This window comes from Drosophila biarmipes, chromosome 2L, assembly GCF_025231255.1.
Source record: "Drosophila biarmipes strain raj3 chromosome 2L, RU_DBia_V1.1, whole genome shotgun sequence".
Classification (NCBI taxonomy): Eukaryota; Metazoa; Arthropoda; class Insecta; order Diptera; family Drosophilidae; genus Drosophila; species Drosophila biarmipes.
The window spans coordinates 24,739,742-24,753,137 of record NC_066612.1 but is presented as its reverse complement, the minus strand read 5'-3'; positions in this window follow the sequence as shown (position 1 = coordinate 24,753,137).

Genomic DNA, 13,396 nt, shown 5'->3' with positions numbered 1-13,396 from the left:
TCAAACCTCAGCGCAGTGCCTGCATCGCCTCTCCGTCCATCGTCCTGACGCGGTCGTCCTGGCTTCACAGAATACCACAGCATAATCCAGCTTCACAGGACACCGTAGCTCATCCAGTTTCACAGGATACCAAGCACAGTCCAGCATTACAGTCTCACACACACATGATACGGTTATTATTATAGTAAACTAAACAAGTTAAGCGATTTCTGTCAGCAGTTTTGCGACCCAGATGAAGAAGTTCAGCAAGCAGCATTACCCACTGAAGATGAGTACGCCTCAAGACTTTCAGCATTAAAAGAGCTGGTAGAAAAATATAAGCAAATACAATATGTCGTCAACAAGCGGACCTAAAAAATACCTCGGGGAAATAGCCCAAAGGACGCTTTAGTCAAGCAAATCAAGAGTGACTTGTCAATCGGCGCGGCTATTCATCAGAGTAAATAGGAAACGCGGATTCTGGCACAATTGGCATACTAATGGCCCCCGTCCCCCCGCCCCCCTCTCATTCGCATATGCAATTACCATTGGTTTCGAGGTCATCAAAATGTCACGATGATGTCCATAAGGAGTACACTGATCCCCCTTCGCCCCCACATCCCCACGTGACAATATTGATCATGTATCCTCCTCCTCAGTATAAGCAATTAATAGTCACGTGAGAAAGGTGCGCGTGAAAAGGTCGCACACCTATAGTTTCCCAAGGTCGTTATCACGTACCCTTTTTCCTTATTATCCCAGGTGTTGCTATGCACTTGAGAAAGGTCGCAGACCTATAGTATCCGAAGGTCGTTATCACGTAGCCTTTTACCTCATTATGCCAGGTGTTGCTATGCACTTGAGAAAGGTCGCACACTCAAAGTATCCAAAGGTTGTTATATCAGAGAAACATGACCGATCATGTTTGAGAATAATGTTTTATATTTTTTGAGCGCCTCATTTTTGTAATCCGAAAGTATCGACTCCCTCGGTGGCTGCATCATTGCTCCACGCACAGGTGTCTATATAATTTCCATCAACAGATGTTACATTCAAAGATTTTTGATTGTATAAACTAAACTATGTACGTCATAGTGTGCATTGAACAGAATTCCGTCGAATTCGTTTAGAAAGTTATTTATTTTAAGTGAATGCATGAAGTTTCTCTAACTCAACAATCTTGACTTGTCCTTTAAAATATTCTTACACAACTTATAAAGACAATTTAATATAGGTTTCCGTATTCTTCTTTTACCTCAAGCTGTACATATGAATATCTTTGATTTTCCCAAAGTCAAAATGACTATTTTTCCAAACTGTCCCCTATTGGCTACCTGAGTATGACGGTGTGTATAATCGATTGATTGATTAATGGTATACTATTGGTTGCACTTGTATCAAACATTTTTCAAAACCTATACTTCTCATCTCTTCTAACCAATGAATATTCTATGTAACCTGTTAGAACTACCTGTTTTGTTTTCGAATTTTCAAAATCTCAATGAAACATTCTCCATTGTTCTATTTTTCTCTGTCTCCTTTATCGATTTGAGGGTGTAACACTTGTATCAAGTAATTTTTAAAATCAATACTTCTTATCTCTTCTAACCAAGGAATAGTCTATGTGCCCTGCTAGAAAAATCTATATTGTTCTTGAAACACTATATATGACCGAGGACAATAGTTAGTCTTCTAAAAAAAGTATTGATGTGGGTTAGTCTGCTGCATCAAGCACAAGTTAAAGTGAAAAAGTGATCGTGAAAAATAATTAAATAAAATCAAAAATTGAGGACCCAAAATCAGTTTTGTCAATCCTGCAAGTGTGATGTGCAAAAAAATCGTTGGTCAAACCATGTCCGGTCAGAGTCCCATAAGCGAAATTCAATTCAACCCCTTGATGGAAGAGTCAAGAAAATTATTTAAGGATTCAGGGGAAGAATATTGCATTACATGTTTGTAAACGATGGATCAGACTTGATCCTACCTGAAAATTTCTGAGTGAAGCTGCATTGTCGTTGCTACCTCATCTCAGTATTAAACTTTGAACAGTTTGCAGAGTATATTCTTTTTTAAGACGAATCTAAACAGATTGAAATGAAAAGTTTTTAAAAATGTAGATCATAAATAAAGATTCTGATTTAGAATGTATCTTTCATGAACATACTATGGAAATAATTTCAAAAACTCAAGAATTTCAAGAGAGAGATAGTGGATGGTCGCTTATAAAATTAATTCGCTTGGAAATGAATGTGAATCATTATACACAGATGGCGGGTTCATCATACATACCACTACCTCGTTTTCTTTTAACGAAAAAGGCGATAGTCAACGTATGTAATGATCAATATTGTTTTGATTGGGCATTGATTTCTGCCTTAAAAATTGTAAGAAATCCACAAAGATGTTCGGCGTATAACATTGACATATCGCTGGAAATAATTCGTTTATGTATAAAAAATTTTCTAAAAAAGAATACTTAAATGAGCTTAAACGTTTTCGGATATAATGAAGATGTGAAGGAAATAATTGGAGCACTTTTATAATCGGAAGTGGAAAAACCTCTTTACATCAATATCTTGTTTTTGAAAGACGGCGGAAATGGACATTATGTGTACATTAAAAATATTTCAAAGTAAATCTCTTTATTAATTTTTTTGTCAATTTTAACAAATAAAATAATTTATTCATACTTTGTTTTAAAAACTAAGGACTGCACAAAGAGGAAAGCAGAAGAGGGCGCAATTTGTCTGCAATGTTTGTTTAAATTTCTCCGGAACTGAGGAAGCTGCATTGAAACACAAGACGGTCTCAAAAAAGCCGCAGTCCCAAAATAATACTCTGGAATTTACAAAAGTTCAGCTTCAAGTTCCATTCGTTGTCTACGCGGATTTTGAATGCATTCTGGAACCAAAGAATCTTGAAGTGAGCCCCAAACTATTTAATATTAATGAGCATATTCCAATATCATACGCCTACAGGATTGCCCATATTCGACGGACCCATCTGACGACGCCATAACTTTTGACAGAGATGTCAGATCGCCTAATGACATACCGCGTTTGAAGCGTCAGTCCAAGCAGTTTTTACCATGGAAAAATACACGCCACGCGAGCGCTCTTAAATAGTTGAAATTTACATTCAACAGAACAAGTCAATTGTGAAAGCTCAACGTGCTTTTAAAAAATTAAAAAATGCGAAAAGTGCGCCTTCTAAGAACACCATTAAGCGTTTATACGAAAAATTTACGACTCCGAAGAGGCCAAATAAAAGTCGACCAAGGCGATCGGACGAGAATATCGCTGCCGTACGAGCCAGTGTTGAGATGTCCCCAAGAACATCCCAAAAACGCCGTTCTCAGCAGTTGGGCATGGCTCAACCCACTTTACAACGGATTTTTCGCGTTGATTGGCATTTGTTCCCGTACAAAATTCAATTGACGCAAAGATTGTTGCTTACGGACAAGCCTCGTCGATTGGAATGGGCCCAAAGAGTCATCGAAATGGCCGAGGATGACGATCAATTTTGGAACAAAATTATCATGTCCGATGAAGCCCATTTCACATTGAATGGGACCGTAAATAAGCAAAATTGCCGTATTTACGCCACTGAAAATCCTGAGAAGATTCAAGAAGTGCCTCTTCACGACGAAAAAGTCACAGTTTGGTGCGGCGTTAGTTCGAAAACGGTCATTGGGCCGTTTTTCTTCCAAATGAAAATGGCCATGCTGTTACCATCAACCAGGAGCGTTATCGCGACATGATGACCAATTTTGTGATGACAATTATTCGTCGAAAGCGTATGAGGCAGTTCTGGTTTCAACAAGACGGCGCTCCACCGCACACAAGTCGCATAACAATCGATTTTCTGAAGAAATTGTTTCCGGGCCGTTTGATGTCGAAAAGTGGTGATTTGGACTGGCCACCGCGTTCGCCCGATTTGACGCCGCCTGACTTCTTCTTGTGGGAATATTTGAAGTCAAAGGTTTACGTTAACAAGCCAAGGACCCTAGAAGAGCTCAAGGACAACATTCGTGAAGAAAGAGCCGCTATTCCGGCCGAAATGTTGGCGAAAACGATGGAAAATGCTGCAAAAAGGGCACAATACGCCATCAACGCCAGAGGTGGCCATTTGAAAGATATCATATTCAAAAATTGATGTAAACAAATCTACTTGGAAAAATTAAATGATTAAGATTGCCAACCGCCAAATTGTTATTTTTTTCTTTGATTTAAAAAAAAAAAACATGGGTCCGTCGAATATGGGCAACCCTTTATTATATAAAGTGTACTTTTGATTCTAGACTAGATCAATTTGTTTTAGAAACAGAAATAAATTCAGGAACCAGTTTTGTAAATTCATTAATCGAAAATCTTACGAAATTGAGTATGGAACTGAGGAAGCTGCACTTGAACACAAGACGTTATGCAGTAGGAAGGTCCCAAAGATACCTCAGCCCCAGAATAATACATTGGAATTTACCCAAGTTCAACATCAGCTTCATTCCATTCGTTTTCTACCCGTATTTTAAATGCATTCTTGAACCACATGAACCACAAGTGAGCCCCAAATTATTTAATATTAATAATCATATTCCAATATCATACGCTTATTATAAAAATTGTACTTTTGATTATAGACTTGATAAATTTATTTTAGAAGCAGGAAAAAATTCTGGAACCAGTTTTGTAAATTCATAACTCATAGAAAATCTAAAATAAAATAATGCATATTGGAATGACTTAAATGCACCAACAGATATTTAATAATTCGTTGAATTGTTCTATTTGCCAGAAAGTTTTAGGGACTGATAGGGTTAGAGATCACTGTCAAATCACAGGTAACTTTAGGGGTGCAGCTCACTCTAAATGTAACTTGGATTATAAAGTAAACAATTTCATACCAGTATTTTTTTTATACTTTTTCGAAATACGACGAAATACGAAATATTTATTCAAGAGCTAGGAAAGATTCCCGGTGAAATTTCCGTAATACCAATTAATTAGGAAAATTATATTTCTGTTTTGAAAAAAATAACAAGTTTTGGTGGAAATAGTTTGGAAATTCGTTTTCTCGATACCTATAGGTTCATGCCTTCAAGCTTGGATACCTTAGCATCTAATTTAATAGACGATCAAATGAATACTGTGAAGTAATTTTTCACTAATGATAAAGAATTTCAACTAATGCGCAAGAAGGGTATATTACAGTATGAATATTTAGATTCCGTTAATAGACTTGAAGAAACTTCTCTTTCACCAAGGGAAGCAATCTATAATAATGCAAATAAGCATTCTATAAATATGCAAATTTATTTACTTGACCCAGCTCAGTATTTTACGACACCAGGTCTTTCTTGGGAGGCAATGTTGAAAACCACAAATATTCAACTTGAATTGCTGACAGATTAGATATGTATAGATTTATTCAAAAAATCATTCGAGGTGGCTTAGTCCAATGGTGTCAGAGATACACAAAAGCAAATAATAAATATTTGTCAGATTACGATTCCTCGAAGGAGTCTGCATTTTTAATTTATTTAGATGCGAATAACTTGTATGGTTGGGCAATGTCACAACCTTTACCAAATAAAGACTTTAAGTGGATGTCTACCACAGACATGGAAAATTTTGATATTCATAATATTCCAATTGATGGTAAATATGGTTATTTATTGGAAGTGGACCTAATATATCCGTACCGTTTACATGATCTTCATTATGATCTTCCATTTTTTCCATAAAATTCTGTGGCCTCAAAAGAGGATAGAGTAAAATAATTAATTGCTGACCTGGGAAATAAGGAAAATTATGTAATACATTATCGGAATTTGCATCAATGTATACAGAATGGTTTAGTACTGAAAAAGACCCCTAGAGGAGTCCAATTCTTACCAAAGTCTTGGTTGAAAAATTATATTGATCTAAATACCTTCCATAGGCGAAATGCAAAAAATAAATTGGAAAAGGATTTTTTTGAGTTGATGAGTAACTCTGTTTACGAAAAAACGATGGAGGACCCTGAGCGCAGGGTCGTTATAAAGCTTGTTAGTACTTGGGAAGCTCCGGATAGTAACAAGACTGGACGAAAAGCACATTGTGAAAAAACTTTAATTTCAAAATACAGTTTTCATAGTGCAACTAAAATTAATGAAAATTTCTATGCAATTCAAATGAAAAGATTTTCCGTTCTATTTAATAAGCCCATGTACTTAGGATTTGCATTATTAGACTTATCGAAATGGAAAATGTATGATTTTCTTTATCAATATATGAAGCCAAAGTTTCAGGAAAAGTTACTTCTGAATTATATGGATACTGAGTCATTTATCTATACAATAAAAACTGAGGATTTTTATAATGCTATTCGTAAAGATCTTGAAGCCAAATTTGATACATCGGACCATTCAGACGAAAGGATTCAACTCTATAACTTCAAAAGAGTTAATAAAAAAGTTTATGTTTTTTTAAAGATGAGGTGTATGGGAAGCTCATAACAGAATTTGTAGGTCTATGTTCAAAGGTTTATTATTATAGAATAGATCAAGTTGAATCTTCACACAATAGAGCAAAGGGAGTGAGTTCACGAAATCTTACAATTGAACACTATAAAAAGTTTTATTAACTGGTACCCCACTTTATGGCAATAGAACAATGTTTAGATCAAAAGCACACAAAATAACTACAGTTAAAGCTAATACAAAAGTTCTTTGTGGCAAAGAAAATAAAGAAAACGTAATTTGAACGAAACACAATTTTTAGAGTTAAGTAATGAAGATCATGGTACGACAATAATAAAACATAAGAGACTAATTAGAACTAGAAAGGAAGTTAATTTCGGCAAGCCGAAGTTTGTATACCCTTGCAGTTATAAAAAAAATCAATAATTTTATTAAATTGAATTCGAAGTTCTTAAAAACACAAAAATTTATATTCGCAATATTATAAGATAATATGTAAAAATGTCTCATAATTTGTTTCACATTATTTCCCATCGATTATCCGATCGTTCCTATGACAGCTTTATGATATAGTCGTCCGATTTTGATAAAATTTGATTCAAAATTCAGAACTAATTAAAAAATGTTATATCCAAGCTTAGAAATATATTTTAAAAAATACGAAAAATAAATTTTTTTTTAATTATTTTCCCCGATAGTTCCTATGGGAGCTATAAGATGTAGTTGTCCGATCCGGCTGGTTCCGACTTATATACATATACTACTACTAGAAAGAAGACTTTTGGGAAAGTTTCAGCCCGATAGCTTTAAAACTGAGAGACTAGTTTGCGTAGGAACGGACGGACAGGCGGACATGGCTAGATCGACTCGTCTTGTGACGCTGATCAAGAATATATATACTTTACACTGCGTTGCAAACTTCTGACTGAAATCATTATATCCTCTGCAAGAGTATAAAGATATTTTAGAAAATATTGAATGGTTAGAAACTAATTCATTTTGCTTAGGTGAGACGATACATAACAATTATGTTAACGACGGAAAACCACTAGATAACCTTAAGTTGCAAAAAAATATATATTGAAAAGGAACTATTTTATAAATCAATTGAATTGGAGATATTTTATTATGATCGAGACTTTGGAAAATATAAATAAAAAAATATTTTGAGTTTGTAAAAAGTTTATTTATTATTTTAAAATTTATTTAAGTAAAGATTGTACAAAAATATTATTAAACGAAGTATAAGATAAGCTGAATATATAAAAAATATGAAATTAAATAAATCACTTGTTATACTACAAAGTTTCTTGCTTATTTATCCAGCTAGTCTTTGAAAACCCCAGCCACTTAACTAACTATGTATGACGGAATCGTGTTGTTTTGAGTACTTCTTTATAGAATCCAAATTTGATACATCCGCCCTGAATCGGACTACCATCTAAATCTTCAAGTAAGTATGTTTTAGGGTAGGTATTTTTCACCTTTCTAATTTTAAAGAATTCAATTGTATAGTTTGGTGTATACCCTTTCTTAAAAACATGTTTATATTTAGTAATACGAACGTGGTCGCCCTTACGCAATTCACTTGGAACAAATATTTTCAAGTGATTATTGGACGTTTGTAATATTTGTTTTTCATTGGAAGAATTGTCATTACTTGGACTCATTTCAATTGTTTGTGCACCCGATTATGATATTTATTAATTAATTGCTTATACATATCTATTCACTTATATTTTCCATTAAAACTAAATTCTCGCCACATTAGTACTTTAAGAGTTATATTAAAACGTTCAACTATAGATGCCTTTAGAGTATTGAAGGTTGAATAATGATTTATCTTATAACTTTTCATGAATACTTTAAATTTCGAATTAGAGATTTCAATACCATCATCTGTTTGCAGGTTTTTTGGTGTTCCATGACCCCATTTAAATATTCTTTCCATGGCTTGAGAAACATCATTAGCACTCTTTGACTTTAATGCCTCACCCCAACCAAATTTCGAGAATGTGTCTATGTCAACAAGTATCTGTACCCATCGTTTGATTTTGAAAAGGCTCCCATTTCAACCAAATTTATACCCCTTGTAATCACTCGCCTTCGTTGAAAGTTTTTTCGAGATGGTCCATGCAACTCATTTACAATTTCTCGCTAAATTATATTTTTTTAATAGGCTGAAAAGCGACACCTTCTATCTCAATTGTGGTTTTTTCGGCAATGATATTGGGTTTGTAACATATTTAAAAATGTAATCCTTGATGCTTTTAATTTTTTCTAGAATTTTGGCAAAAATTTGGTCAGCACTGTCTGCTCTCTTATTATACAATTCAATTTTATTTTCTAATCTTGAAATTTTCGTGAGTCGACGATTTATATTTTGAGTTATAATTTTTCTTAAATCTTCTCATAACTTTCCGATGTTCTCATCTGTATATGGTTTCGGGGCTGGGTCATCGTTATCCAAAGGTTTTGTTCCATTCTTGATACGTTTATTTTGAGCATTTAGGTTACCGTCCTCATCGATGAATAATCCTTCAGTAGACCTAAATATTACCCCTTTAAATATAATCCTTTCCTTGCGCAACTCATTATTGTGACTAGTGTTACCCGCTGCTTTTGATGCCACCAAAATTTCGAATCGTTCAACTAACTTATTAACATCATTCCAGTGACCATAGTTTGGATTTGATTTCTGAAGGGTCATGTAACCAAAACCTGTCTTTGAACGAAGTGGAGTAGACGTTGTATGATTAAAAGTTCTTAATAATATGGCTATTTTTGTATGCTCATGTACCCTTGATTCGGTTATTAGGATTTAAGCCTACTCTGTGCATATACGTTTCTCATATAATTTTGTTATACATCTTTAAATCATTATCATCATAGTTTTCAGGTTTACTAAGAAAAATTAGAGAGTACAGACCAGGAGTCACATCACAGCTCATTCCACTAGAAATATTTTATTATCCTTAATTTTTAGTTCTTTATTCCCTAATGTTAATGAATTGTTTGCAGTTTTTTTAGATCCATAACCTTTATATAACACATTTTCTTTGAATAAATTACTGATATTAAAATCATAATTATAACTAGTGTTTTTATCTTCTAGATCTCCGTGCAGATCCATATCGAGTTGTTCTGTATACATTGGTAAAGGTATTGCCCCTTCTTCTTCAATCTTTTCCGTCTCCTTTTTCTCTTTTTCTACATTTTCCTCTATATTCGTCTGTGAAAAGAATTCGTTAAAGGAATTACTTTCAACGGAAGACCTTTGTGAAATTATATTTCGATTAGATTGGAGATCTTTCTCATTAGTTGTAAAGTGTTAATCGTCCAACTCGTACTTATACTGTCTTTTACATTAGATGTCTTTTCTTTTTTATTTTCCTTAACTAGTTCATGTAAGGGTTCGGTAATGGGTTTAAAAGTTTCCTCCAATTGTAAATTCATCTGGTTTCTGACTTGTTTGAGATCATCGAATTTTCGCTTCAATGCGAACCTAGCTTTGGTTAACTGAGACAAAATATTCATTGTACAAACTTTTTAGGGAATGAATTTACATTTTTTCGAAATTCATGTAGTCACACCTCAGTTACTAAACAAATACTGTTTAGGAAACGCCATTATCTGTAATATTTATATACCATTTCCCAAAAAAAAATATTTGATATATTTTTTTCATTATATTTAAAAAAAAATGCATTTATTGTTTTATTCTTAAAATCTCGCATTTTTCATGATTATTGGCTTATTTCTAAATATAAATTGTCATTTCTTTTATGAATATTAAATTTTTCATCAACCTTCGGATTGATGATACTATCCTGAAGAGAGGAGTACCTTTCCGGCGTGTAGAGGATGTGTTCCTCAAACTCAAGATTCTTCAAGCTTTGTTGTTTTGCGGTCCGACTTGAGGATCGGGAATCCTACATTTTCAGGCATCCTTGTCTTCGATATCAGCGTCTTTTTATTAAATTTATTGAACTCTTTGATTACAATATTCATCTGGTTTTCATGGTTCATGATGGTAATTGAGCTTTTTGGGCGTGCTACGGCTGTTACCCGTTGTTACCTTGATGGTTGAGACTTGGTCTTGGATGGTAATTACTTGAACAGGCGTGTACTGTTTCTGTACTGCAGCTGTACTGTAGCTGTACTGTATATATATTGCATCTGTTTATTTCTCAACTTTTGCCAGCTGTTCTAGTCTTTTGTTAAGAATAATCAAAGTTATTGTTCACTAGATGACGACCCAATGTGTACCACTTGATTGTGATTTATCTAGGTTTACTATACCACACTCTAGAATTCTTGGTGTTTCTGGGAGTAGATCTCTCATAAATACACCTAAAAAATGAGGGATTTGTTTTTAAGCAAAACATGTAATGTCGATATTTAATAGTGGTCTATTGGGTAGCAGAGAAATCAATTTTTTCGCTTCTTAACTCCTTTCCCCTTACTATAGGGCTTGAGAAAGAAACCATAGCCCTTTCTATAGGGCTTAAGAAATAATCCTTCTCCTACAGCAACACCTTCAATTTTCCTGTTTCCTAGGTTCTCCTCCATATCTTCTTGAGCCATTCTTGCATTGTTAATTGTCTTTGCAATTGCGTCACTACCGCTTGCTAAGCTACCAAGAGCACTGAGGGCCGTAAAGATTGGCACGATTGGTAGAAAACCTCCAATTTTGTGTACATTAATTACACGAGATACTTTTATTGCACTCATAATGTCTAATGGTTTTTTTTAATGTCTTAGTAGCACCATTAATAATAGAAAGGTTTGTTTTCTTCTTTGTATTCTTCTTTATCATTTTCCTCCCCTTATTTTCCGTTTTATTCAATCCCATTCCAAATTTTTTCTTCGCTTTCATTATATTTGAAACAAAGAACGCTGCTGCCTTTTCACCAAGAGTGCTATCTGATTCTTTGACACGCGACCAGGCTTTGTCAATCAATATGAAGTCGGCTCTATGTCGTTCACTCAATGCCTTGTTTGTAGAATATGCAATATCGTGCTCTTTGCAGGCTTCATCCAATGGGTTTTCCTTCATCACCACGTTCCAAACGTTTCTGTAACTTTGTGCCCGGTCCACAAAAATTATATCCCGGAATTGGGCTTCAAGCGGTAATGTATTGATTAGCTTATCAACAAGACCACCACCGTGTTTACAATTAAAAATACGACTGAAGCGATTATAAAAAACGTTTCCCCATTTTATTGATGTTTAATCATGAACGATTTCTTATTGAATGAAATGTATTAGATTGAAAGATGCGTTTAATAAGCCAAAAACAAAAAAAAGTTAGAAATATTAACGATGAAAACGACAAAAATTTACCGCCACGACATAGTGTCCTCTTACCGAATACAATAAGAGCTTTAATTGTCGGGCCTTCCAATTATGGTAAAACTAATATTATGCTTAATTTAATAGAAAGTCCCAATGGACTAAAATTCGAAAATGGTTATAAATTTTTAAAAGTTTATATCAACCTAAATATGAGTACTTGGAGAAATTAATCAAACCGATATGGGATATCATACATTCTCCCATAATGACGGTGTACTAGACCCCAGTGAAGTCAAAAATAATTCCAGAGCGCAATATGAATGCGCTCTTTTTGACTTTAATATGTATAATTCGATTCCGAATTTACCCATTCAATTCGATAGGTAGAAAAAAGATTGTATATATAATGGAACTATTTCCATTCAAAGATAATGTAAGTGATCTAGCATCCTATTTAATTGACGATCAAATGAATACTGTGAAGTCATTTTTCACTAATGATAAAGAATTTCAACTTATGCGCAAGAAGAGTATATTTCCGTATGAATATTTAGATTCTAAGAAACTTCCCTACCACCAAGGGAAGCATTCTCAATTTAACGGAAAGGGAATGCTCTCAGGAAGATTATGATCACGCTCCTAACGTTTGGTCACATTTTCATGTTTAACTCTAAAAGACTACTTGGAATTATATTTGAAAACTGATGTATTATTTTTAACAGATATTTTTGAAAAATTTTTATCCAAATTTATTCACTTGACCCAGCTCAGTATTTTACGACACCAGGTCTTTCTTGGGAGGCAATGTTGAAAACCACATATATTCAACTTGAATTGCTGACAGATTCGAGGTGGTTTAGTCCAATGTTGTCAGAGATACACAAAAGCAAATAATAAATATTTGTCAGATTACGATTCCTTGAAGGAGTCTTCATTTTTAATGTATGTGGATGCGAAAAACTCGTGTGGTTGGGCAATGTCACAACTTTAACCATATAGAGTTTAAGTGGATGTCTACCACAACGATGGAGGACCCTAAGCGCAGGGTCGATATAAAGCTTGTTAGTACTTGGGATTTTGTAATTTGGAAAATTTAAATTTAAATTATCTTTATATGTTTTGTATAAAATCCTCTGAATCTTCTTCTTTTTGGATAAGCAAAATTTTTAATTTTTTTTAATAAAAAGAAAATTAATATTGCTTTGCATACAAATGATATTATAAAATATGTCTTTGTTTGTTTGTTTGTTTTTAAGATATTGAATTAATTAATAATTATTGAATTATTTGTGAAAAATAATAGGAAATAATTTGAGTTTCATCCGTAATTCACAGGGGACGTGTCACCTGCAGGTAACAGGCGGTGGCAGGTATTAGTGCGTGAAAAAGCGAACTTCCCATAACCTTTTTTTGTATAGAATTTCCCTTGTTCTTCACGGGTGGCAAGCTGCGTTATTCACGAGTGAAACTTTACTTATGAAACTAAAGAGTATTTGCATCGTTCATATGCTAGTTAAAATATTATCAGTTCGATTCAAATTTCAGTACAAATAATCAGTTTTTGTATAATGTGTATTCCCTTGTAGATGATATAATGATTTCAGTCAAAATTTTAAAACGCAGTGAAGGAGACGTTTCCGTCCTCATAATAAAATCTTGAT